This window comes from Leucoraja erinacea, chromosome 38 (assembly GCF_028641065.1).
Source record: "Leucoraja erinacea ecotype New England chromosome 38, Leri_hhj_1, whole genome shotgun sequence".
Lineage (NCBI taxonomy): Eukaryota > Metazoa > Chordata > Chondrichthyes > Rajiformes > Rajidae > Leucoraja > Leucoraja erinaceus.
This window is the reverse complement of record NC_073414.1, coordinates 8,977,000-9,001,196: the sequence shown is the minus strand read 5'-3', so window position 1 is coordinate 9,001,196 and position 24,197 is coordinate 8,977,000. Positions and strand designations below refer to the sequence as shown.

At 46.8% G+C, this 24,197-nt stretch overlaps 1 protein-coding gene and 1 non-coding gene across 3 annotated transcripts in view; one reads left to right on the top strand and one right to left on the bottom strand.

The window, feature by feature from the left end:
- LOC129714263 (sodium/calcium exchanger 3-like) overlaps positions 1-24,197 on the bottom strand; it is a 318,013-nt gene that overhangs the window by 169,188 nt on the left and 124,628 nt on the right. The gene's annotated exons all lie outside the window — the stretch shown is intronic.
- trnap-ugg (transfer RNA proline (anticodon UGG)) lies at positions 13,478-13,559 on the top strand. The gene has a single exon. It is a non-coding gene; the product is annotated as a tRNA-Pro (tRNA).

Below are 24,197 nucleotides of genomic sequence, written 5' to 3'. Positions count from 1 at the left end.
AGGACGAGAGGTCACAGCCTCAGAATTAAAGGGCGCTCTTTTAGAAAGGGGGTGAGGAGGAACATCTTTAGTCAGAGGGTAGATAATCTGTGGAACTCATTGCCACAGAGGGCTGTGGGGACCAAGTCAGGGGATGTTTTTAAGACAGAGATAGACAAGTTCTTGATTAGAACGGGTGTCAAGGGTTATGGGGAGAAGGCAGGAAAATGGGATTGGGAGGCACAGATCAGCCATGATCGAATGGCGGAGTGGACTCGATGGGCCGAATGGCCTAATTCTACTCCTATAACTTGTAAAGTTGTGATTCCACCTTAGTTACTATGCATTACCTTCCTGATGGCCATTGAGGGTCAATATCTGAATCAATTAAATCTACTCAGTTAGTTCTGGTTCCTTCTCAAAGAGTGCATTGAGGTGGCTGCCGTTATTTATGGGGGGGGGAGAACTGGATATTTTTAGTGCCTTCCCTCACAGTGAATTCTGCTGTGGGGGGACGTTTCATGTTGATTTCTATAGTGTACTGTTCTGTGTCTTTTTTTCTTTTTCTCTTTTTTGTTTGGTATGGATTTATTGCAATTGATCTGTTCAATTAATTTAATCAATCTCTGTAAAGCACTTTGGTTCAAATACTGGTTTTGATGAAAAGTGCTATATAAATAAACATTATTATTATTATTATTATTATTAGTAGCAAACCACAACAAAACTCAGTACAAAATAAACCCTGGCACTAAGATCCCGAGATGAAGCAACGCTGGTCCGTGAAACGTTAGGGGAAAAACAAGGCAAGTCCTAGAAGTTCTTTTGAGTGAGTGGCACGGTGGCGTAGCCGTAGAGTTGCTGCCTCACAGCGCCAGAAACCCGGGTTCGATCCTGATTGCGGATGCTGTCTGTATGGAGTTTTTACATTATCCCCGTGACAGCGCGGGTTTTCTCCGGGTGCTCCGGATTCTCCCCACGCTCAGAAGACGCACGGGTCAATTGATTCAGTAAAATTGTACGCGTGTGTGTATCGGATAGTGTTGGTGCGCGGGGATTACTGGCCGATGCAGACCTGATGGGCCGAAGGGCCTGTTTCCCCACTGTATCTCTAAACCAGTGGTTCCCAACGTGGGGAGTACGCCCCACAGGGGGGCAATTGAGCGCGACCGAGGAGGTCTGGGTCCAAATTTTCGATTTTTATTTTTTTGGATTTTCCATCAGGTAAACATATGTAGTTTATGTTTCAGATGTTATTTTAAGTAAATAATTTTATTTGGGTAAAAAAGGTCTTTATTGTGTAGTTATTTCATAATCACCGCGCCATCGCTCTTCATGCACGTCGCACGAAGCGCGCGAGGTCGTGGGAGAACCTTATTCATTGAAATGGATTTAGAAATGCGATTCAAAGAGCTTTTGCTAAGTTACCCTTATAATATCTATTTCCTCCGTTTTCTCTCAATGGAAAGCAAGGGGTGGGGGGGCATCAGGATTTTAGAGGTGATTAGGTGGGGCATGGCCAAAAAAAGGTTGGGATCCACTGCTCTAAACTAAACTAAACTAAATTTAAGATCAGCCTGGTTTCATTGAAATGTGATTACATCGCATGTGGAATTCTGTGCATAAAGGGTGTGAGAGGCCTGTCCCGCTTAGACGACCTAATCCACGGGTTTAGAAGAACCTAGAGCCTAGATGTCAAGGTTGTGTTGACTCGCCGAAGTGAAAGACCTCCTACAACAATGTCTACGACCTCCTACGACCCCCATTGACCTCAGTCTTCCACACCTAAGACCAACTACGACTGGCTACAAGCGGGAAATGATCACATGATAAAATGATGTCATGTTCGCATTTCTTTCTTGGGCCATTTACCGACCTACGACCTACCTACGACCTACCATCACGACCGACCTACGACCTAGCTACGACCTACCTATGAGTAAAGTATCCATTTTTTCCATGTCGGCCATTTTTTTACTCGTGGACATTTATTATCAGGCTGGAAAAAAACGCCGCGACCTACTTGAGGCCACGAGTACGCGGAGACCACTCACGAGCATGAGGAAGAGTTACGAAGACCTCCTACCACCTGGTGGCGACCATGCTGCGAGTACGAGTCAAGGGCAAACTCGGCAGAGGTCGCCAATTAGGTCGTGAAAGTGGGACGGGGCTTGAGAGTCCTGACATGATTTATTCGCGGAGAACAGATTAGTGACACATTTACGATCTGTACACTGTTCTCAAAGTGCAGTGTAGCCAAATTTCAATACATCTTTGGAATAACGGATCTGATTTTCAATCCTATCTTTCAAATAAATTCTAGTGCAAGTTGTATTTTATTTTTCCAGTCTACACGGGCGAGGATATTCTGCGCTGAATCTCGCCCTTGTTTATTAATAAAGACGGCTGCCACCTTTGAGAAGTGACCAGAGAGGGCCGACTAAAAACATTGCATTAGATTTAATTTACAGAAGGCATTCTGGAAGGTGGTGCGTAATAAATCAGGTCAGACCTGTGGAGTCAAGGCATCTATTTGCAAGGAGCAGTGGCTCGACAGATTTTAATATAACGAAGGACACAAATGCCTAGACTTTTCAGAGGCAAGACTCTATCAATGTTTGGTGCCCCTAGATGTACCTTATTTCCCGGCAATGAAGACCCTACTTTTTACCCTAAAATAAGGCCTGAAAAATTACCTGCGTCTTGCAGGCCGAAGCAGGTGTGTCAAAATCATTTGACCTCGTTTTAGGTCACAGGCAAAATGCGACTTCATGCCCGCTCTGGCATCGGGGAAATCATCCCGCGGGCCGGATTGGACTCCTTCACGGATCGGTTGCGGCCCGTGGCCTGCGGCCCGTGTCTTTGACACCCCTTGGCCTATAGGAAGCGTTTCAGTTCAAAACAGCAATCCAATAAGAATCGACATGCATTTGCGCACGGATTTTCGCCATTACAAACACTTCAAAACCTGGTCTAGGTAGGAGCTGTGTAAATTCTGTTTTACGGTAAGTTGTTCAACTGTAAATTGAACAGCAGTGATGACCCTGATGAATTACCAGTATTATGCTTTGAAGATTCGGATGAGAGTAGTACATTTTTCGGATATGAAGATTAGAATGCTTTCCGTTTTTGTAATCTCTGTAATCTTTGTTCCGTGCATCATTAAATGTTATTTTATTCCAAACGCTGTCTTTTTTTTATTACCACATCGGTGTATACATTATCTGTGTGTTGCTCTGGAAATGGCTGCGAATTGAAATGGCCGCCATCACGGTGAATGGAAATGGCTGCCATTATGGCGAATGGAAATGGCCGCCACCATGGTGAATGGAAATGGCCGCCATCACGGTGAATGGAAATGGCTGCCATTATGGCGAACGGAAACGGCCGCCACCATGGTGAATGGAAATGGCGCCATCACGGTGAATGGAAATGGCCGCCATCACAGTGAATGGAAATGGCCGCCATCACGGCAAATGTCCCTTTTTTATTTTTCAAAATTTTGCGCCTCAAAATGGGGGTGCGTCTTCGACGCAGGTGCCTCTTCATTGCCGGGAAATACAGTAGTTTTGGTCATGAGAATGCTGTCTGGAGGTTATTTGTACGTTTACAAACGTTGGATTTAATTAATTCACTCACAATTGTACCTCATTATTTTCCATGTCATCCTGCGGCAACTTTCCCATTGTCTCACCAACGCTCACTCATCCACCAATTTAGTAACAGTATCATTCATTCCAAAGCCTTCCTCAATAATATAGATGCAACAGGTAGCTCTAGATGTATTTACCACTCTGAATTGTTATCCTTTATCCCTTTGGCCTTTATCCCATTGGCCTCCACTTCCTTTTGTGGCAAATAATTCCACAGATTCACCACCCAGCGACTAAAGAAATTTAGTCTGAAGAAGGGTTAGAAACATAAAAACATAGAAAATAGGTGCAGGAGTAGGCCATTCGGCCCTTCGAGCCTGCGCCGCCATTCAATATGATCATGGCTGATCATCCAACTCAGTATCCTGTACCTGCTTTCTCTCCATACCCCCTGATCCCTTTAGCCACAAGGGCCACATCTAACTCCCTCTTAAATATAGCCAATGAACTGGCCTCAACTACCTTCTGAGGCAGAGAATTCCAGATAGGCCCGAAACAGTTGCCTATTTCCTTTACTCCATAGATGCTGCCGCACCCGCTGAGTTTCTCCAGCATTTTTGTCTACCTTCGATTTTCCAGCATCTGCAGTTCCTTCTTAAACAAAGACATTCCCCCTCGTCTCCTTCCTAAAAGAACGCCCTTTAATTCTGAGGTATTCTGTGTGAAATAATTCTGCTCCATTCGTTGACAATATGAGGTCAGTCTCTAATTTATCATGCGTCACCTTGCTAGAGGCTCTCTGTGAAACAAGATGAATGAAATCTATTACATTGCTTTTGTCTCCTCTCACCAGTCCCTTCCTTGGAGAATTCACTGATGTGGCAGCGATCTTTAATCACTAACATCATCTTGTGTGCAGTGCAGATTAATACTGAATAATAAAACTCTCCGCCACAAAACTCTTCCTCGGACACAGAGTACGTCCGACATCGGCATTGAATGTGCTACTTTCATTCAAATCCGGCTCAAATCTATCAGCTCTATCTCCTTGTAAGCATGCAGGTACAGCAGGCAGTGAAGAAAGCGAATGGCCTGTTGGCCTTTATAACAAGAGGAATCGAATATTGGAGCAACGAGGTCCTTCTGCAGTTGTACAGAGCCCTAGTGAGACCACACCTGGAGTATTGAGTGCAGTTTTGGTCCCCTAATTTGAGGAAGGACATTATTGCTATTGAGTGAGTGCAGCGTAGGTTTACAAGGTTAATTCCCGGGATGGCGGGACTGTCATACGCTGAGAGAATGGAGCGGCTGGGCTCGTACACTCTGGAGTTTAGAAGGATGAGAGGGTATCTCAGTGAAACATATAAGATTGTTCAGGGTTTGGACACGCTAGAGGCAAGAAACATGTTCCCTATGTTGGGGGAGTCCAGAACCAGGGGCCACACAGTTTAAGAATAAGGGGTAAGCCATTTAGAACGGAGATGAGGAAATACTTTTTCTCACAGAGTATGGTGAGTGTGTGGAATTCTCTGCCTCAGAGGAGGGTGGAGGCCGGTTCTCTGGATGCTTTCAAGAGAGAGATAGATAGGGCTCTTAAAAATAGTGGTGTCAGTGGATATGGCAGGAACGGGGTACTGATTGGGGATGATCAGCCATGATCACATTGAATGGTGGTGCTGGCACAAAAGGCCGAATGGCCTACTCCTGCACCTATTGTCTATTGTCTATTGCAAGTCTGAGGAAGGGTCTCGACCCGAAAAGTCACCCATCCTTTCTCTCCAGAGATGCTGCCTGTCCCGCTGAGTTACTCCAGCAACTATTGTGTGTAGGATAGTGATTGTGTGCGGGGATCGCTGGTCGGTGCGGACTCGGTGGGCCGAAGGGCCTGTTCCCCCCCCGCTGTCTCCCTAGACTAAACTAAAACCAAAACGAATTCATCGGAAATATAAGTCACTGCCTGCACCGAGAGAAACAAATTCTTCATCTAAATGATGAAACACTTCTGAACCAGGGCTGTCGTTAATCATAATTACCGAGAGATGAGGAGATTGCGAGGATGGGATTCCAAGTGCAGATTGATGATAAGATCCGACATCGAGTAACGCACAAGACTGCTTTAATATTCACTTTGGTAATTAGCTGAACAGCACAATTCACAGCCGGCAACCAAGCGGGAATAGACACCTCTACTTCAATCATCAGGGGTAACAGGTAGGTGTATGGAACAAGCTGCCAGAGGAGGTAGTTGAGGCTGCGACTATCCCAACATTTCAGAAACAGTTAGACAGGTACATGGATAGGACAGGTTTGGAGGGATATGGGCCAAGCGCAGGCAGGTGGGACTAGTGTAGCTGGGACATGTTGGCCAGTGTGGGCAAGTTGGGCCAAAGGGCCTGTTTTCACACTGTATCACTTAGAACGGAGACGAGGAAACACTTTTTTCTCACAGAGAGTAGTGAGTCTGTGGAATTCTCTGCCTCAGAGGGCGGTGGAGGCCGGTTCTCTGGGTGCTTTCAGGAGAGCTAGAGAGGGCTCTTAAAAATAGCGGAGTTAGGGGATATGGGGAGAAGGCAGGAACGGGGTACTGATTGTGGATGATCAGTCATGATTACATTGAATGGCGGTGCTGGCTCGAAGGGCAGAATGGCCTACTCCTGCACCTATTGTCTATTGTCTATTGTCTATGCAGGTGCTGGTTTATACCAAAGATTTATACCACACTGTATCACTCTGACTCTATTTCCCAGCAAGGAAGTGCTGAATTATCCGACAACAGACCCAAGATGCTGGAGTAACTCAGCGGGACAGGCAATGTCTCTGGAGGGAAGGAACGGGTCACCTTTTGGAGAATGGGGTGGAAAGGGAAAGATTGATCAGCCATGATTGAATGGTGGAGTAGACTTAATGGGCCGAATGGCCTAATTCTTCTCCTATAATTTATGAATTTACGAACTACTTTTGTTGGATTTTGTTTGGGGGCCAATACTTTCTCTCCAACATGGATAAGCAGGGAATGGAGGGGTTTGGATTGGGCGTAGACAGATGAGATTCGATAGATAAGAGTTGGTCTTGGCATCATGTTCAACAAGGACATTGTGGGCCGAATGGCCTGTTCCTGTGCTGTACCTCTCTCTACGTTCTGTGATCTATGACTCATTAAACTTTCAATAGCTGGCGGAACGGCGGCACAGCGTAAGAGTTGCTGCCTCATGGCGCCATAGTCCCCGGGTTCGATCCTGACTACGGGTGCTGTCTGTACGGAGTTTGTATGTTCTCACCGTTACTTTTCTCTGAAACCTTCAGTTTCCTCCCACGCTCCAAAGACGTGCAGGTTTGTAGGTTAATTGTAGTCAATAAAGTAGTAAACACTGCCCAGTCCATCATCGGCTCTGACCTCCCTTCCATCGAGGGGATCTATCGCAGTCACTGCCTCAAAAAGGCTGGCAGTATCATCAAGGACCCACACCATCCTGGCCACACACTCATCTCCCCGCTACCTTCAGGTAGAAGGTACAGGAGCCTGAAGACTGCATCCAATTATAGGAAGGATGTCAACAAAATAGGGAGAGTACAGAGGAGATTTACTAGAATGTTGCCTGGGTTTCAACAACTAAGTTACAGAGATAGGTTGAGTAAGTTAGATCTTTATTCTCTGGAGCGCAGAAGGTTAAGGGGGGACTTGATAGAGGTCTTTAAAATGATGAGAGGGATAGACAGAGTTGATGTGGACAAGCTTTTCCCTTTGAGAATAGGGAAGATTCAAACAAGAGGACATGACTTCAGAATTAAGGGACAGAAGTTTAAGGGTAACATGAGGGGGAACTTCTTTACTCAGAGAGTGGTAGCAGTGTGGAATGAGCTTCCAGTGGAAGTGGTGGAGGCAGGTTCGTTGGTATCATTTAAAAATAAATTGGATAGGCATATGGATGAGAAGGGAATGGAGGGTTATGGTATGAGTGCAGGCAGGTGGGACTAAGGGAAAAAAAGTTGTGTCGGCACGGACTTGTAGGGCCGAGATGGCCTGTTTCCGTGCTGTAATTGTTATATGGTTATATGGTTAACCAGGTTACTTCCCCACAGCCATCAGACTATTAAACCTGGCTCGGACAAAACTCTGAACATTAATAACACATTATCTGTTATTTGCACTTTATCAGTTTATTTATTCATGTGTGTATATATTTATATAATGGTATATGGACACACTGATCTGTTCTGTAGTCATGTCTACTATGTTCTGTTGTGCTGAAGCAAAGCAAGAATTTCATTGTCCTATCAGGGACACATGACAATAAACTCTGTTGAATCTTGAATCTTGAATAATTGGCTTGCTATAAATGAAAATTGTCCCAAGTGTGTGTGGGATGGTGTTAGTGTGCAGGGATCGCTGGTCAGCATGGACTCGTTGGGCCGAGGGGCCCTGTTTCCACGCTGTATCTCTCAACTAAATAAGCTGCAGACAGCTTGCATCTTGGAGGTGTGAGCAAGAGTAAGAGACTGAAAAAAGATGGTGAGAAAGTGTGCAAATTAATAGATGATGAAATTTAATTCAGCAAAGTATGAAGTGACATATTTTGGCAGAAAGAGCCAGGGGAAGCAATATTGACTAGACTGCAGAGTTCTGAAGGATATGATGTATTTGTGCATCAGTCTTTCACAGTGGATGAAAACAATTCGTTATTCTACAGAGTACATTGAAGATAGACACAAAGTGCTGGAGTCACTCAGCGGGACAGGCAGCATCTCTGGAGAGAAGGAATGGGTGGTGTTTCGGGTCGAGACACTTCCTCAGACACAGATAGAGGGATATGTCAGAGGGTGGTGAATCTGTGGAATTCTTTGCCGGAGCCACATCAATGGCAATGTTTAAGGCAGAGATAAATAGATTCTTGATCAGTATGGGATATGGGGAGAAGGCAGGAGAATGGAGTTAGGAGGGAGAGATAGATCAGCCATGATTAAATGGCGGAGTAGACTTGAAGGGCCGAATGGCCTAATTCTGCTCCTATCACTTATGACCTTATATGGGCAGATGGGACTAGTGCAGATGGGCGTGTTGGTCGGTGTGTGGGAAAGTGGGGCCGAAGGGCCTGTTTCCACACTGTATGTCTCTATGACTCTATGCAGGTGCTGGTTTATACCGAAGATAGACATTAAGTGCTGGAGCAACTCAGAAGGTCGGGCAGCATCAGATTGAAAAAGGGTCCTGACCCGAAACGTTAGGCAATCCCTTTTCTAAACTAAACTAAACATGAATCAGCATTAAATGAGGTTGGTATTAATGAATGGTGTAGGATGGAACTGCAGATGCTGGTTTACACCGAAGACATACACAAAATGCTGGAGTTACTCAGCGGGACAGGCAGCATCTCTGGCTAGAAGGAGTGGGTGAATTTTCGGGTCGAGACCCTTCGTCAGACTGCGAGTCAGGGAAGAGGGAGGCATAGAGATATGGAAGGGTAAAGTGTGAAAACAAGAGATCAAGGGGGATGGAGATCAAGGAAAATGGAGAATGGATCATTGTTGGCTGAGGGGAAGGTGACACCGAGGCGTACAAACAGTAAATTTAATCAGGAGGACAGTGAAACTAGTCGGAGAACAAGGATAGGGGAGGGATGGAGAAAGGGGGAAAGCAAGGGTTACTTGATGTGCACACCTACGACAAGCTACGACAAGGTACGACCCTGTCGGCGACAATTCAGTCGCCGGTACCTGTCGCCGTTAGACGTAGGTTAACGTTGATAGGCGCCAATGGAATTCACCGAAGTCAGCACCCGGCAACAATCTACATCATTGAAGGAACTGCAGATGCTGGAAAATCAAAGGTAGACAAAAGTGCTGGAGAAACTCAGCGGGTGCAGCAGCATCTATGGAACGAAGGAATAGGCATCGTTTCGGGCCGAAACCCTTCTTCAGACTGATGTCGGGTGGGAGGGGGGGGGGGGGGGGGGGGGGGGGGGGGGGGGGGGGGGTGGAAGAAAGGAAAAAAGGAAGAGGAGGAGCCCGAGGGCGAGCTTTTACCTCATATTCCGCTTGGGCAGTCTGCACCCTATCGGCATAAACATTGACTTCTCCAATTTCCGGTAGCCCTTGCTGTCTCCTCCCCTTCTCAGCTCTCCCTCAGCCCTCGGGCTCCTCCTCTTCCTTTATACTTTCTTCCCCCCCCACCCTACATCAGTCTGAAGAAGGGTTTCGGCCCGAAACGTTGCCTACTTCCTTCGCTCCATAGATGCTGCTGCACCCGCTGAGTTTTTCCAGCACTTTTGTCTACCGACAATCAATGTCACCCTGACGACAACTTACGACAACACCTACGTCAGGAGAAGTCCAGCTACGCTCATTGGCGTCAAGCCAACTTTCGCTGGGAATTTTTTAACATTTGAAAATCCATCAGCGACCAGAAAAACGCTACGATTCTTTGGGTGCCTGAGGAGACAACTCACGACCATAGAGGCAACACCCTGGCGACCATGTGGTGACAGTCTAGTCGCCTAAAAAATCGCCTAAGTGGTACACTATTGCTAATGAGGTATTTTCCAGAACTGATGTGGGCGGCACGGTGGTACAGCGCCAGCGTCACCGGCTTCCATCCTGACCACGGATGCTGTCTGTACGGAGTTTGCACGTTCTCCCCGTGACTTGCGTGGGTTTTCTCCGGGTGCTCCAGTTTCAACTCACGCTCCAAAGACGTACAGGTTTGTCGGCTAACTGGCTTGGTGTAATTAAAAATCGTCCCGAGTGTGTGTGGGATAGTGTTAGTGTATGGGGATCACTGGTCGACACGGACTCGGTGGGCCGAAGGGCCTGTTTCCATGCTGTGTCTCTATACTAAACCACCAGAACAATTTCGCCCACCACTTTCTCTGTAAACAAAACTTAATGCTGCTCAAATATCATCTTCATCTTTATCACTCAAGTGGGTTTTTTAAATGCTCTGTTCAGATTTGCTTTCAAAACTGATTAATGATGCAGGCTGAGATTTATTCCACAGTGGGGCAATGAAGGTTTAGCTAATGGGCTCAGTCTATTCAAAGGCCACAGATCATATTGAATTAGTATGGTACTAGAACCTGTATCCTTCTACAGTTCAACAACTAAGTTACAGAGATAGGTTGAATAAGTTAGGTCTTTATTCTCTGGAGCGCAGAAGGTTAAGGGGGGACCTGATAGAGGTCTTTAAAATGATGAGAGGGATAGACAGAGTTGATGTGGACAAGCTTTTCCCTTTGAGAATAGGGAAGATTCAAACAAGAGGACATGACTTCAGAATTAAGGGACAGAAGTTTAGGGGTAATATGAGGGGGAACTTCTTTACTCAGAGAGTGGTGGCGGTGTGGAATGAACTACCAGTGGAAGTGGTGGAGGCAGGTTCATTGGTATCATTTAAAAATAAATTGGATAGGCATATGGATGAGAAGGGAATGGAGGGTTATGGTATGAGGTCAGGCAGGTGGGACTAAGGGGAAAAAAAAAAATGTGTTCGGCACGGACTTGTGGGGCCGAGATGGCCTGTTTCCGTGCTGTAATTGTTATATGGTTATATGGTTATATGGTTATAACCTGTATCCTATAACCCCAGCCCAGAGAGGTCCCCTAGCCTATGAATGGGGTAGAAATAGTGAAGATAGACACAACATGCTGGAGTAACTCAGCGGGTCAGGCAGCATCTCTGGAGAGAACAGAATGGGTGATGTTTCGGGTCGGGACCTTTCTTCAGACTGACTGAAGAAGGGTCCCCATCCAAAACGCCACCCATTCCTTTCTCTCCAGAGACGCTGCCTGTCCCGCTGAGTTACTCCAGCACTGTGTGTCTATCTTGTATATGTAGGCAATGGAGGAATGCACGTAATCTATCGGGGTGGCACGGTGGCGCAATGGTAGAGTTGCTGCCTTACAGCGCCAGAGCACCAGAGACCCGGGTTCGATCCTGACCACGGGTGCTGTTTGTACGTTCTCCCCGTGATCTGCGTGGGTTTTCTCCGAGATCTTCAGTTTCCTCCCACACTCCAAAGGCGTACAGGTTTGTAAGTTAATTGGCTTGGTATAAATGTAAATTATCCCTAGTGTGTGTAGGTAGTGTTAAGCCCTTGTCCCAAGATACAAGTTTACCCAAGCGCTCTCCCGAGTGTAAAAAAAAATCAAACTCATGGTACTTCATCACGAGTATTTTTTTACTTTTGGAAAATTTTCACTGTTGAAAAAACTTCACGAGTTTCCACGTTTCGCGAGTACCTACCGTTAGCGTTACAAGCCGCAACGAGACATCCCCGAGCTCCGACGTACCCGCTACGAACACACTACATACTTACCACGCGTGTGATTTTTTTTTAAACTCGGGAGAGCTCTTGGGTATCCTGTACAAGGCATTGGTGAGGCCAATTCTGGAGTATGGTGTACAATTTTGGTCGCCTAATTATAGGAAGGATGTCAACAAAATAGAGAGAGTACAGAGGAGATTTACTAGAATGTTGCCTGGGTTTCAGCAACTAAGTTACAGAGAAAGGTTGAACAAGTTAGGGCTTTATTCTTTGGAGCGCAGAAGGTTAAGGGGGGACTTGATAGAGGTTTTTAAAATGATGAGAGGGATAGACAGAGTTGACGTGGATAAGCTTTTCCCACTGAGAGTAGGGAAGATTCAAACAAGGGGACATGACTTGAGAATTAAGGGACTGAAGTTTAGGGGTAACATGAGGGGGAACTTCTTTACTCAGAGAGTGGTAGCTGTGTGGAATGAGCTTCCAGTGAAGGTGGTGGAGGCAGGTTCGTTTTTATCATTTAAAAATAAATTGGATAGTTATATGGATGGAAAGGGAATGGAGGGTTATGGTCTGAGCGCAGGTATATGGGACTAGGGGAGATTATGTGTTCGGCACGGACTAGAAGGGTCGAGATGGCCTGTTTCCGTGCTGTAATTGTTATATGGTTATATGGTTATATGGGTAAACTGGCATCGTGGGACAGGCCCTTTAGTGTGCAGGGCCATCGCTGGTCAGCGCGGACTCGGTGGGCCGAAGGGCCTGTTTCCGCGCTGTACCTCTGAAATTAAAAAAACTAAAAACTATTTGTGCAGGCAGATAAGAGTTGGTCTTGGCATCATGTTCGGCACAGACACTGGGCCGAAGGGCCTGTTCCTGTGCTGTACTGCTTTATGTTCTAAGTTCAATCGAGCTCTGACCAAGAGCACCCGCGGACAGCACTGGAGAGTGGATTGCTGTTCCACCAACCAACGTGTTAAAGATCCACCAGAATTAATTAGACCACCATTTTCCCCGTAAACAAAACTTAACACTGCTCAACCTAATCATGTGGATTTTAAAAAGTGCTCTGTTCACTTTTGACGTTGCTGTGTGGCACGGTGGCGCAGCGGTAGAGTTGCTGCCTTACAGCTTTTGCAGCGCCGGAGACCCTGGTTCGATCCCGACCACGGGTGCTGTCTGTACGGAGTCTGTACGTTCTCCCCGTGACCGCGTGGGCTTTCTCCCAAATCTTCAGCTTCCTCCCACACTCCAAAGACGTGCAGGTTTGTAGGTTAATTGGCTTGGTGTATGGGTACATTTGTCCCTAGTGTGTGTAGGATAGTGTTAATGTGCGGGGATCGCTGGTCGGTGTGGGCTGGGTGGGCTGAAGGGCCTGTTTCCACGCTGTATCTCTAAACTAAACTAAACTAAACTAAATTAAAGTTCAGATTCTTTTTTTCAATGCTGATTAATGATTCTGACAAAGATTTATTGCACAGAGGGGCAATGAAGCTTTAGCTAATGGGCTCAGTCTACTGAAAGAACCAGAGATCGGATTGAATTGGAATGGTTCTTTGACTCGAGCCCAGGGAGGCCCCTGGTCTATGAATGGGGTAGAAACAGCGGAGTTATTGTCACACCGGCAAGAAACACGTGGGCACTTTTGTAACTGTGATGGTCGAGTGGTTAAGGCGTTGGACTTGGAATCCAATGCTGTCACCCAGCGCAGGTTCGAACCCTGCTCACGCCGGCTGTCTTTTACTACGGCACTCCCTCCACCACGGCGATCTCATGTGATCATATGATTACAAGTGATAGGAGCAAAATTAGGCCATTCGGCCCATCAAGTCTACAAGGATACAGTGCCAGAGTCCCGGGTTCGATCTGACTACAGGTGCTGTCTGTGTGGAGTTTGTGCCTTCTCCCCGTGATCACGTGGATTTTCTCCAGGTGCCCCCATCTCCTACCGCATTCTAAGGGTGTGTGGCTTTGTAGGTGAACTGGCTTCTGTAAATTGTCCCTGGCGTGTAGGTACGATTATTGAGTATGATTAGTAATCCAATTTAAAGCATAAATGTTGCATTCAAGTGTAAGTTAAAAGACTCGCTACAGTATGCACCAGATTGCACAATTTCAAGCTGAAAAATACAAAAGGTCCCTACCTGGTCCCTAATGAGTAGGATGGTGCTAATGTACGGCTATCACTGGCCGGCACGGACTTTAGTCAGAGGGTAGTGAATCTGTGGACTTCATTGCCACAGACGGCTGTGGATGTTGTCAATGGATATTTTTAAGGCAGAGATCGCCAGATTCTTGATTAGTATGGGTGCCAGGGCAGAAGGGAACTATGGAAAGAAGGCAGGTGAATGGGATTGAGAGGGAGAGATAGATCAGCCATGATTGAACGGCAGTGTAGACTTGATGAGCCGAATGGCCTAACTCTGCTCATAGAACTTAGGAACTTGATGAGCCATAAGGCCTGTTTCTATGCCGTATTTCTAAACTAAACTAAATTAGGCCATCGGTGTCGAGTTATGCTTGTAATAAGGCTCGTACGACGATGTAAACGGAGTATCTCTTTATTTAACAGCTCTGTACAACAGCAGCAACAGCAACAGCCTCGTGTGCCAGCCCAGGCAACTCCCTAACTGCCCACACCCCAGGGTTCCAGTCACATCCGGTTACTGGAGCCTGGCTTCTGTCACACAGGGTCCTAGTGCCCGTCTGCCCAGCCTTACACTATTATTGCATAATACCACAATCGGGCCTAGTGATGGTGTATGGGGTGATCGCTGGGTGGCGTGGACCCAGTGGGGCAAAGGGCCTGTTTCTATGCCGTAATTCTAAACTAAACTAAATTAGGCCATCCGGCCTAGTGCTAGTGTATGGGGTGATCGCTGGGAGTTGTGGGCCCAGTGGGGCAAAGGGCTTGTTTCTGCGCTGTATTTCTAAACTCTAACCTAGCAAAATGGCCTCAATTGCCTCAAAACAGGTATGAGCTTGATTGTAGGACACATTTCTGGCCCTGAATAATGTTACTCATACTCCAGTGAGGTTAAAGGTACAGCCCCATGGAAGTGAAGAAGTGGTTCTGAAGTATAATCAGTCTTCAAATGCAGATGAATGTGAAAGAGGACAAGCAGGTCCTGAAGGAATTCATGGTTACACAGAAAAGCTGGAGAAACTCAGCGGGTGCAGCAGCATCTATGGAGCGAAGGAAATAGGCAACGTTTCGGGCCGAAACCCTTCTTCAGACTGGCGGATAAAATATAATTGGGGTCCGTTGCAGGTCTGGGTTAGTGAGGCCTGAAGTTCAGGGAGTGTTGATGTGAGTTCCTGCTGGTGCCGGCGCATCGCGGCCAGGGTGGACCTCAGTGCCCGGTTGGAGAATTGCTGGGTATGCCGGTGGATGGCCAGTCGGTACCGATGGTCCGGTTGCGGTCCGAACTGGGAGGTAGGGAACTGTAGCTGGAAGTCATGGGGTATGAGATGGAGGCGCAGGCAGGCCCCGAGGAAGCAGATGTGGCTGTGGTTTCGAGTCTGGGTAAGAATGTGGTCGTACAGTTGGAGGGCAGGAGGGATCACAGATGGGGGACAGTTAGAGAGGAGGTTGTGAAACTGTCTCCGGAGAGAAGAGGAGAACTTCTTCAAGGTAGGCATATCTTGAAGAGATAGCGCAGTAGAGTGTACACAGTGTTTAAGAGGGAACTGCAGATGCTGGAGAATCGAAGGTTACACAGAAAAGCTGGAGAAACTCAGCGGGTGCAGCAGCATCTATGGTCTGAAGAAGGGTTTCGATGGCATTTCCTTCGCTCCATAGATGCTGCTGCACCCGCTGAGTTTCTCCAGCTTTTCTGTGTAACCTTCGATTCTCCAGCATCTGCAGTTCCCTCTTAAACACTGAAGGAATTCATCACAGGCTGACGGCAAATTGCTGACAATTTGTGCAATCAGATTGATTAGGTGCTCAATCAATGGAGATCAGTAATGAAACTCTGTCGGTTTGCCCATGGGATGTATGGTGGGCCATCTCCGACATGCGGTTGCCCTGGTGATCATGGCCTAAGACACAATGGATCATGTCCACAGAGTCTAGTCACACCCTCACAAACAGCAATACTCTGAAGGCTCTTTGCTAATGACGGAATTCTTTAGGACCAACATACCCCTTCTATATTAGCCCCCCCCCCTCCCCTCCCACCCGCCTGCTTTTGGCCCATATCCTTGTAAACCTATCCTATCCCTGTACCTGTCCAAATGTCTTTTAAATGCTGCCTCAACTACCTCTTTGGGGCGGCACGGTGGCGCAGCGGTAAAGATGCTGCCTCACGGCGCCAGAGACCCCGGTTCGATCCTGACTACAGGTGCTGTCTGTACGGAGTTTGCACGTTCTCCCCGTGACCTGCGTGGGTTTTCTCCGGGTGCTCCGGTTTCCTCCCACACTCCAAAGACGTGCAGGGTTGTAGGTTAACTGGTTTTGGTATAATTGTAAACTAGCCCTTTGTGTGTCATAGAATTAGGTGCAGGAGTAGGCCATTCGGCCCTTCGAGCCTGCACCGCAATGGCCTACTCCTGGTCTACACACTAGTCTACACTAATGGTCTACACACTAGTGTGGATAGTTTTAGTGTGTGGGGATCGCTGGTCAGCACGGACTCGGCGGGCCGAAGGGCCTGTTTCCGCGCTGTATCTCTAAATTAAACTAAACTAAACTAAAGTAATCTCGTACACAAGGACCCATGGATAATGATTCACGTTGCATATTTGTAAACAATATTAATAGGCTGGATTGTGTAAATCTGTTTCTAAGTGTAGATGGCTTCCATGTGAATTAAATTGAAACAAAAGCAATCGACGTTGATAAATCTAAAATAAAATGGAGGCAACAGGATGGCGCAGAGGTAGCGTTACTGCATCACAGCGCCAGAGACCCGGGTTCGATCTTGACTATGGGTGCTGTCAGTACGGAGTTTGTACGTTCTCCCCGTGACCTGCGTGGTAAGGGGTCTGTCCCACTTTCACGACTTAATTCACGACCTTTTTTCCTCGTGGACATTTTTCATCAGGCTAGAAAAACGCCCCGACCTACTTGATGCCACGAGTACCTACGACCTGCGTCACGGCCTCGTGACGACCATGCTGCGAGTATAAGTCAAGGGCAAACTCGGCAGAAGTCGTGAATTAGGTCGTGAAAGTGGGACAACAATTCTATCGCTGCGCCACCATAACATTCAATGGTTGCTCACAATCCATACTGTTGTGACAGGAAGCTTTGTATAACTCAATGTTTTCAGCACTGCGACCTTCATAACATTGTCCCCGTTGCTGTAATGCTCTGTGACATGCCTCACCCTGTCATCCTAATCCATTTTGATAGCTCCATTCCGCTTAGCACGACACTTTCCAATAAACCTTGTCACCTCGGATGGGCAATAAATTCACTCTGGTCAAAGTGTAAATGTCCTGAGAAATTATTGTATAAAGGTGAATCTCTGGAACTCTCTGCCACAGAGGGTAGTCGAGGCCAGTTCATTGGCTATATTTAAGAGGGAGTTAGATGTGGCCCTTGTGGCTAAGGGGATCAGAGGGTATGGAGAGAAGGCAGGTACGGGATACTGAGTTGGATGATCAGCCATGATCATATTGAATGGCAGTGCAGGCTCGAAGGGCCGAATGGCCTACTCCTGCACCTATTTTCTATGTTTCTATGTTTTTACACATGAGCTCTTAGCTCTTCTGAACCATGTTGCATTTATGTTTTTTTTTACAGCCACTCAAATGAGCTGCCATTGATTTTGTGTCCCCCTGTATTGGTTTTAGTCAAAGTCTGAAGGCAGAGACCAGGAGGTGTGCAGTAAGGGTGAAGGTGGCAGTAGCAGACGTTTGGCGGTGCCAGCTCAATGGCTTGCAACAGGCCAGACTGTTTCTTAGAAACATAGATAATAGGTGCAGGAGTAGGCCATTCAGCCCTTCAGGCCAGCACTGCCATTCAATATGATCATGGCTGATCATCCAAATCAGTAGTCCGTTCCTGCTTTTTTCCCATACCTGTTGATTCGGTTAGCCCTATGAGCTGAATCTAACTCTGGATGATCAGCCATGATCATATTGAATGGCGGTGCAGGCTCGAAGGGCCAAATGGCCTACTCCTGCACCGAATTTCTATGTTTCTATGTTTCTATGTTCAAGTTCGTCTTTAATTCTGAGACTTACCTTCCACGATTCTTGCTCACTTTCCTTACTTCTTTCATTTCTATCTTTTTTAAAGCTCGAAAAACAAAGTGGTACAACAATGTAATAAGATATATCTGATGTGTATTATTGTAATTTACTGGACTTCTAATTGGAAAAAATAAATAAATAAATAAATAAATAAATAAAGATGATTCTGAGACTTAGCTCAGTCCCTTGTGGAATCTAAACCTGACATCGCTAAATTAATTTAGCAGATAAAGGCACAGAGTGCTGGAGTAACTCAACGGGTCAGGCAGCATATCGAGAGAACATGGATAGCTGCATTTTTGGATCAGGGCCCATCTTCAGACCAAGAAGGAATTTATTTAGTGAGAGGGTGGTGAATCTGTGGAATTCATTGCCACAGATGGCTCTGGTGGCCAAGTCAATGGATGGTTTTAAGGAGGAGATTTTTTTAAGGCGGAGATTTTTTATGGCGGAGCATTGATTTCAGTTCTGGGTGCCATGTTGTAAAAAATATGTTGTCAAACTGGAAACATAGAAACATGGAGAATAGTTGCAGGAGAAGGCCATTCGGCCCTTTGAGCCAGCACGGCCATTCAATATGATCATGGCTGATCAAACAAAATCAGTGCTCCATTCCTGCTTTCTCCCCATATCCCTTGATTCCGTTAGCCCTAAGAACTACAGTATATCTAACTCTCTCTTGAAAACTTCCGCTGCCTTCAGTGGCAGAGAATTCCACAGATTCGCAACTCTCTGGGTGAAGAGGTTTTTCCTCATCTCAGTCCTAAATGGCCGACACCTTATTCTTAAACTGCGACCCCTGGTTCTGGACTCCCCCCAACATGGGGAACATTTTTCCTGCATCTAGCCTGTTCAATCCCTTGAGAATTTTATGTGTTTCATTAAGATTTTGAGATTGGTACGGGTGTCTGGGGTTATGGGGCGAAGACGGGAGAATGGGGTTGAGAGGGAAAGATAGATTAGCCATGATTGAATGATGGGGTAGACGTGATGGGCCGAATGGCCTAATTCTGCTCCTAGAATATATGAACATTGTCATAGGGTTGAGAAAACTGGAAAAAGAGGGGGAGGGACTGGGGGGGAGGGGTGTGGTGGCATAAAGCCTGGCAAGTGATAGGTAGATACAGGGATGTGATAAGCAGATGGGTGGACAAAGTCTGGAGTTGAAAAGCAGACAACAGTGTAACAAAATGGCGGAGATAGGAGACAAAATGGTGTCAGATAAAGAGAGCGATGAGCCCATGCGCAGGGGTATAGGTGGATGGGGATGGGCTGAGGAGAAACGGGAATGGGACAGTGGGAAAATGGGTTTGGATCCTGTTGGGACACAGGGAGGAGAGGAGGAGAAAGGGTTGGGGGGAGTGGAGGGGGGAGAGGTCGTTACTTAAAATTAGAGAATTCAATGTACATACTGTCGGGGTGTAACAGAACAGGGGGAGATGTTCCAACAGTTTACATGCGTGCATTCACCCAATCTATTCCACCTCATGATCATATGCATTTCTACTGACATTGCTAACTACAGATTCTGATTATTCAAGAGATGATAATAGTGGGATCGGCACAGATAATAGTGAGGGCAGCACCGTGGCGCAGCGGTAGAGTTGCTGCTTTACACTGAATGCAGCGCCGGAGACCCAGGTTCGATCCCGACTACGGGTGCTGTCTGTGCGGAGTTTGCACGTTCTCCCCGTGACCTGCGTGGGTTTTCTCCGTGATCTTCGGTTTCCTCCCACATTCCAAAGACGTACAGGTTTGCAGGTTAATTGGCTGTGTGTAAATGTAAAAATTGTCCCTAGTGGGTTTAGGATAGTGTTAGTGTACGGGGATCGCTGGTCGGCGCGGTCCTGGTGGGCCGCAAGGGCCTGTTTCCGTGCTGTATCTCTAAACTAAACTAAACAAAGATCGTGGGATATGGGGAGAAGACAGGAACGGGGTACTGATTGGGGATGATCAGCCATGATCACATTGAATGGCGGTGCTGGTTCGAAGGGCCGAATGGCCTACTCCTGCACCTATTGTCTATTGTCCATATTTATCAGATCCCAACTCACTGTCACTGTATGCCATGTTGTCACTTGCGGGCGGAGCACCAAGGCAAATTCCTTGTATGTGAATATACTTGGCCAATAAACTTATTCATTCTTCCATGTACTTTCACTGGGTAGGCACCGTCGGCAGAAGCACTTGGAGACATCTGGTTGCTGACATGGATTTGCAATACATGTCTGCAGAGGGGAAAGGTTCCCCATAGCTGAGTGTAATTAGATAATGGGATTAATTATTTACAAGTACATAAAAGGCTTTCTGCTAGTAATTACAACGAGGAATAACTAGCTAAAGATTTGTTGGTAGCCAAAAATGCTGGAGACACACAATGGAGTTTCTATGGAGCAAAAGGAATTGGTGACGTTTCGAAGAAGGGTCTCGACCCGAAACGTCACCTATTCCTTCGCTCCATAGTTGCTGCCTCACCAGCTGAGTTTCTTATAAAAGTCTTATAGACTTACAAAATTGCAATAGAAACTTACAAAATTCTTAAGGGGGTGGACAGGCTAGATGCAGGAAGACTAACTCTACTGAACGTTTTTCCTTCCATTGTTTATTATATAAAAGAATATGTGTGTTATGATTGTGTTTATAGTTTGTTTGGTTGTTTGGTTGTTTGTCTTTTGCACAAAAGCCCGCGAGCATTGCCACTTTCATTTCACTGCACATCTCGTATGTGTATGTGACAAATAAACTTGACTTGACTTGACTTGGATAGACTCGGCTTGTACTCGCTAGAATTTAGAAGATTGAGGGGGGATCTTATAGAAACTTACAAAATTCTTAGGCGGTTGGACAGGCTAGATGCAGGAAGATTGTTCCCGATGTTGGGGAAGTCCAGAACAAGGGGTCACAGTTTAAGGATAAGGGGGAAGTCTTTTAGGACCGAGATGAGAAAAACATTTTTCACATAGAGAGTGGTGAATCTCAATTCAAGTCAAGTCAAGTCAAGTTTATTTGTCACATACACATACGAGATGTGCAGTGAAATGAAAGTGGCAATGCTCGCGGACTTTTGTGCAAAAGACAAACAACAAAACAACCAAACAAATTATAAACACAATCATAACACACATATTCTTTTACATAATAAATAATGGAAGGAAAAACGTTCAGTAGAGTTAGTCCAGAGTAGAGTAAGCCATTTAGAATGGAGACGAGGAGAGAGAGTAGTGAGTGTGTGGAATTCTCTGCCTCAGAGGGCGGTGGAGGCCAGTTCTCTGGATACTTTCAAGAGAGAGCTAGATAGGGCTCTTAAAGATAGCGGAGTCAGGGGAGAAGGCAGGAACGGGTTACTGATTGGGGATGATCAGCCATGATCACATTGAATGGCGGTGCTGGCTCGAAGGGGTGAATGTCCCACTCCTGCATCTATTGTCTATTGTCTATTACCCCAGCTGTTATCAGGCAACAGAACCATCCTACCACAACCAGAGAGCAGTGCTGGACTAATATCTACCTCGTTGCGTGGCTGAACCTGGGAGAGTTCAGACATACGTGAGATACAGAGACACAATGTGGTGTGGCCAACAGGCCCACACGACCCGTCGATCACCCGTACACCAGTTCTATTCTCTCCCACATGTGCATCCTACACACTAGGGGCAATTTACAGACCTGCAGACACTCGAGAGTTGTTGAGAATGCGGGGAAGAATGAAAAAATAGATTAACGTAGCATTAGTGTAAATGGGTGATTATCGTTCATGATGGTCACCACAGACTAGTCATCTCCTCTGACTAATGGTGCAATATAATTACTGTTATTGCCACGCCACTTCACCCTTTCCACTGAAGCAGTGTCGTGCGGGATGATTAATGTTGTGCTTTTTGTTGAGTGCAGTTTCACTACTGATTGAGAAGGAACTGGAGATGCTGGAAAATCGAAGGTAGACCAAAATGCTGGAGAAACTCAGCGGCGCAGCAGCATCTATGGAGCGAAGGAAATAGGCAACATTTCGGGACAAAACCCTTTTTCAGACTGATGTGAGGGTGGGGAGGGAGGGGGCGGGAAGAAGAAAGGAAGAGGTGGAGGCAGTGGGCTGAGGGAGAGCTGAGAAGGGGAGGAGAAAGTAAGGACTGCCTGAAATTAGAGAAGTCAATGTTCATACCACTGGGGTGCAAATTTCGGAGCCCCGCGCGATGTCGGGAACAGTCCCGCACAACTCCACGCTTCTAAGCGGGACCGGCCCCGCGCGGTCATACGGTGCCCGTACGCCTCAAGCGACCACGAGGTCGCGTAATTTGCGAGCCAAGGTCGCGTAAGTGGGACAGGCCCTGAAGCGCCCATGTCACGGGGCTGGAAACTGGAAGTACCCTGAGCTAATTCTGCTACCACCATCATCTACTGTGACAAGTGTTGGCTCCCACTGATTGTCACCGGAAGCTTGCGTCCTTTTCAGGACAGATGATGACAGCGATGTCAACCTTTGAAACGTGGAAGATGGACACGAATGAGTAAGAAGTAGCCTGCAGCAAAAAGCTTTGCACTGCACACATGACAAAAAACTAAACTGAAGATGAACTAATAACTAATTAACTCGGATTGTTCTTACACACACTCACCATTGCCCCAGACTCTGGGGACTTTACACTTTAGGCTTTCGAAGTGCAGTGCGGAATGGGTTAAAAGAGAGATGCGTAAACCCAAAGGGGATAACAATTAAATGAGTTTGATTTATTCCCTGCAGGGGAAAGCACGGATAATTACATAAAGCTCAGAGTGTATGAAAGGACTCTCAGCATAGTTATCGTCAAACTAACCACAGCATAAAACAAAACCACAGATATATAACGTCAGGCTATAGATAAACTACAATGAAATAACAAAATCCCGTTCCCCTAGATCTGACTCGGGAGTCTGCACCTTGTACCTTGTACCTTATGGTCATTACTTCTGAAGAGTCCACCAGGGACTTTACTGGAAGCTGGGCAATTTTATACAGGACAATCTTTACATTTTATCAAGCCAATTTACCAAGTCAATTAACCTACGAACCTGTACGTCTTTGGAGCGTGGGAGGAAACCGAAGATCTCGGAGAAAACCCACGCAGGTCACGGGGAGAACGTGCAAACTCCGTACAGGCAGCGCCCATAGTCGGGATCGAACACAGGTCTCCGGCGCTGCGTTTTGCCGTAAGGCAGCAACTCTACCGCTGCGCCACCGCGGCTGGATTCAAATAGATTCCGGAGACTTGGGGTACACTTTAGTGCTCTGTCTGAAGAAGGGTCTCGACCCGAAACGTCACCCATTCCTTCTCCCCAGAGATGCTGCCTGTCCCGCTGAGTTACTCCAGCATTTTGTGTCTTATCTTCAGTTTAAACCAGCATGTGTGGTTCTTTCTTCTGTGTTCAATGGATATTTTTAAGGCAGAGAGATAGATAGATCTGTAATTAGTACGGGTGTCAGACGTTATGGGGAGAATCCCAATCAGCCCACCTAGTCTACTCCGCCATTCAATCATGGCTGATCTATCTCTCCCTCCTAACCCCATTCTTCTGCCTTCTCTCCATAACCCCTGACACCCGTACTAATCAAGTCCCTCTTGTCCTCACCTTCCACCTCACCAGCCATTGCGTACACCACATAATCCTCTGCCATTTTCACCACCTCCAACGGGCCACATCTTCCCATCAACACCCCTTTCTGCTTTCCGCAGAGACCGTTCCCTCCGCAACTCCATGGTGAACTCGTCCCTTCCCACCCAAACCACCCCCTCCCCAGGTAACTTCCCCTGCAACCGCAGGAGATGCAACACCTGTCCCTTTACCTCCCACCTCGACTCCATCCAAGGACCCCGACAGTCTTTCCAGTTGAGGCAGAGGCTCACTTGCACCTCCTCCAACCTCATCCACTGTTCCAGGTGTGGACTCCTGTATATCGGCGAGACCAAGCGCAGGCTCGGCGATCGTTTCACTGAGTCCCTCCGCTCAGTCCTCCTAAACCTACCTGACCTCAGCTTTTAACTCCCCCTCCCATTCCCACACTGACCTTTCTGTCCAGGGCCTCTTCCATTGTCAAATTGGAGGAACAGCACCTCATATTTCTCTTGGGCAGCTTACACCCCAGCGGTATGAACATTGACTTCTCTAACTTCAAATAGCCCTTGCTTTCCCT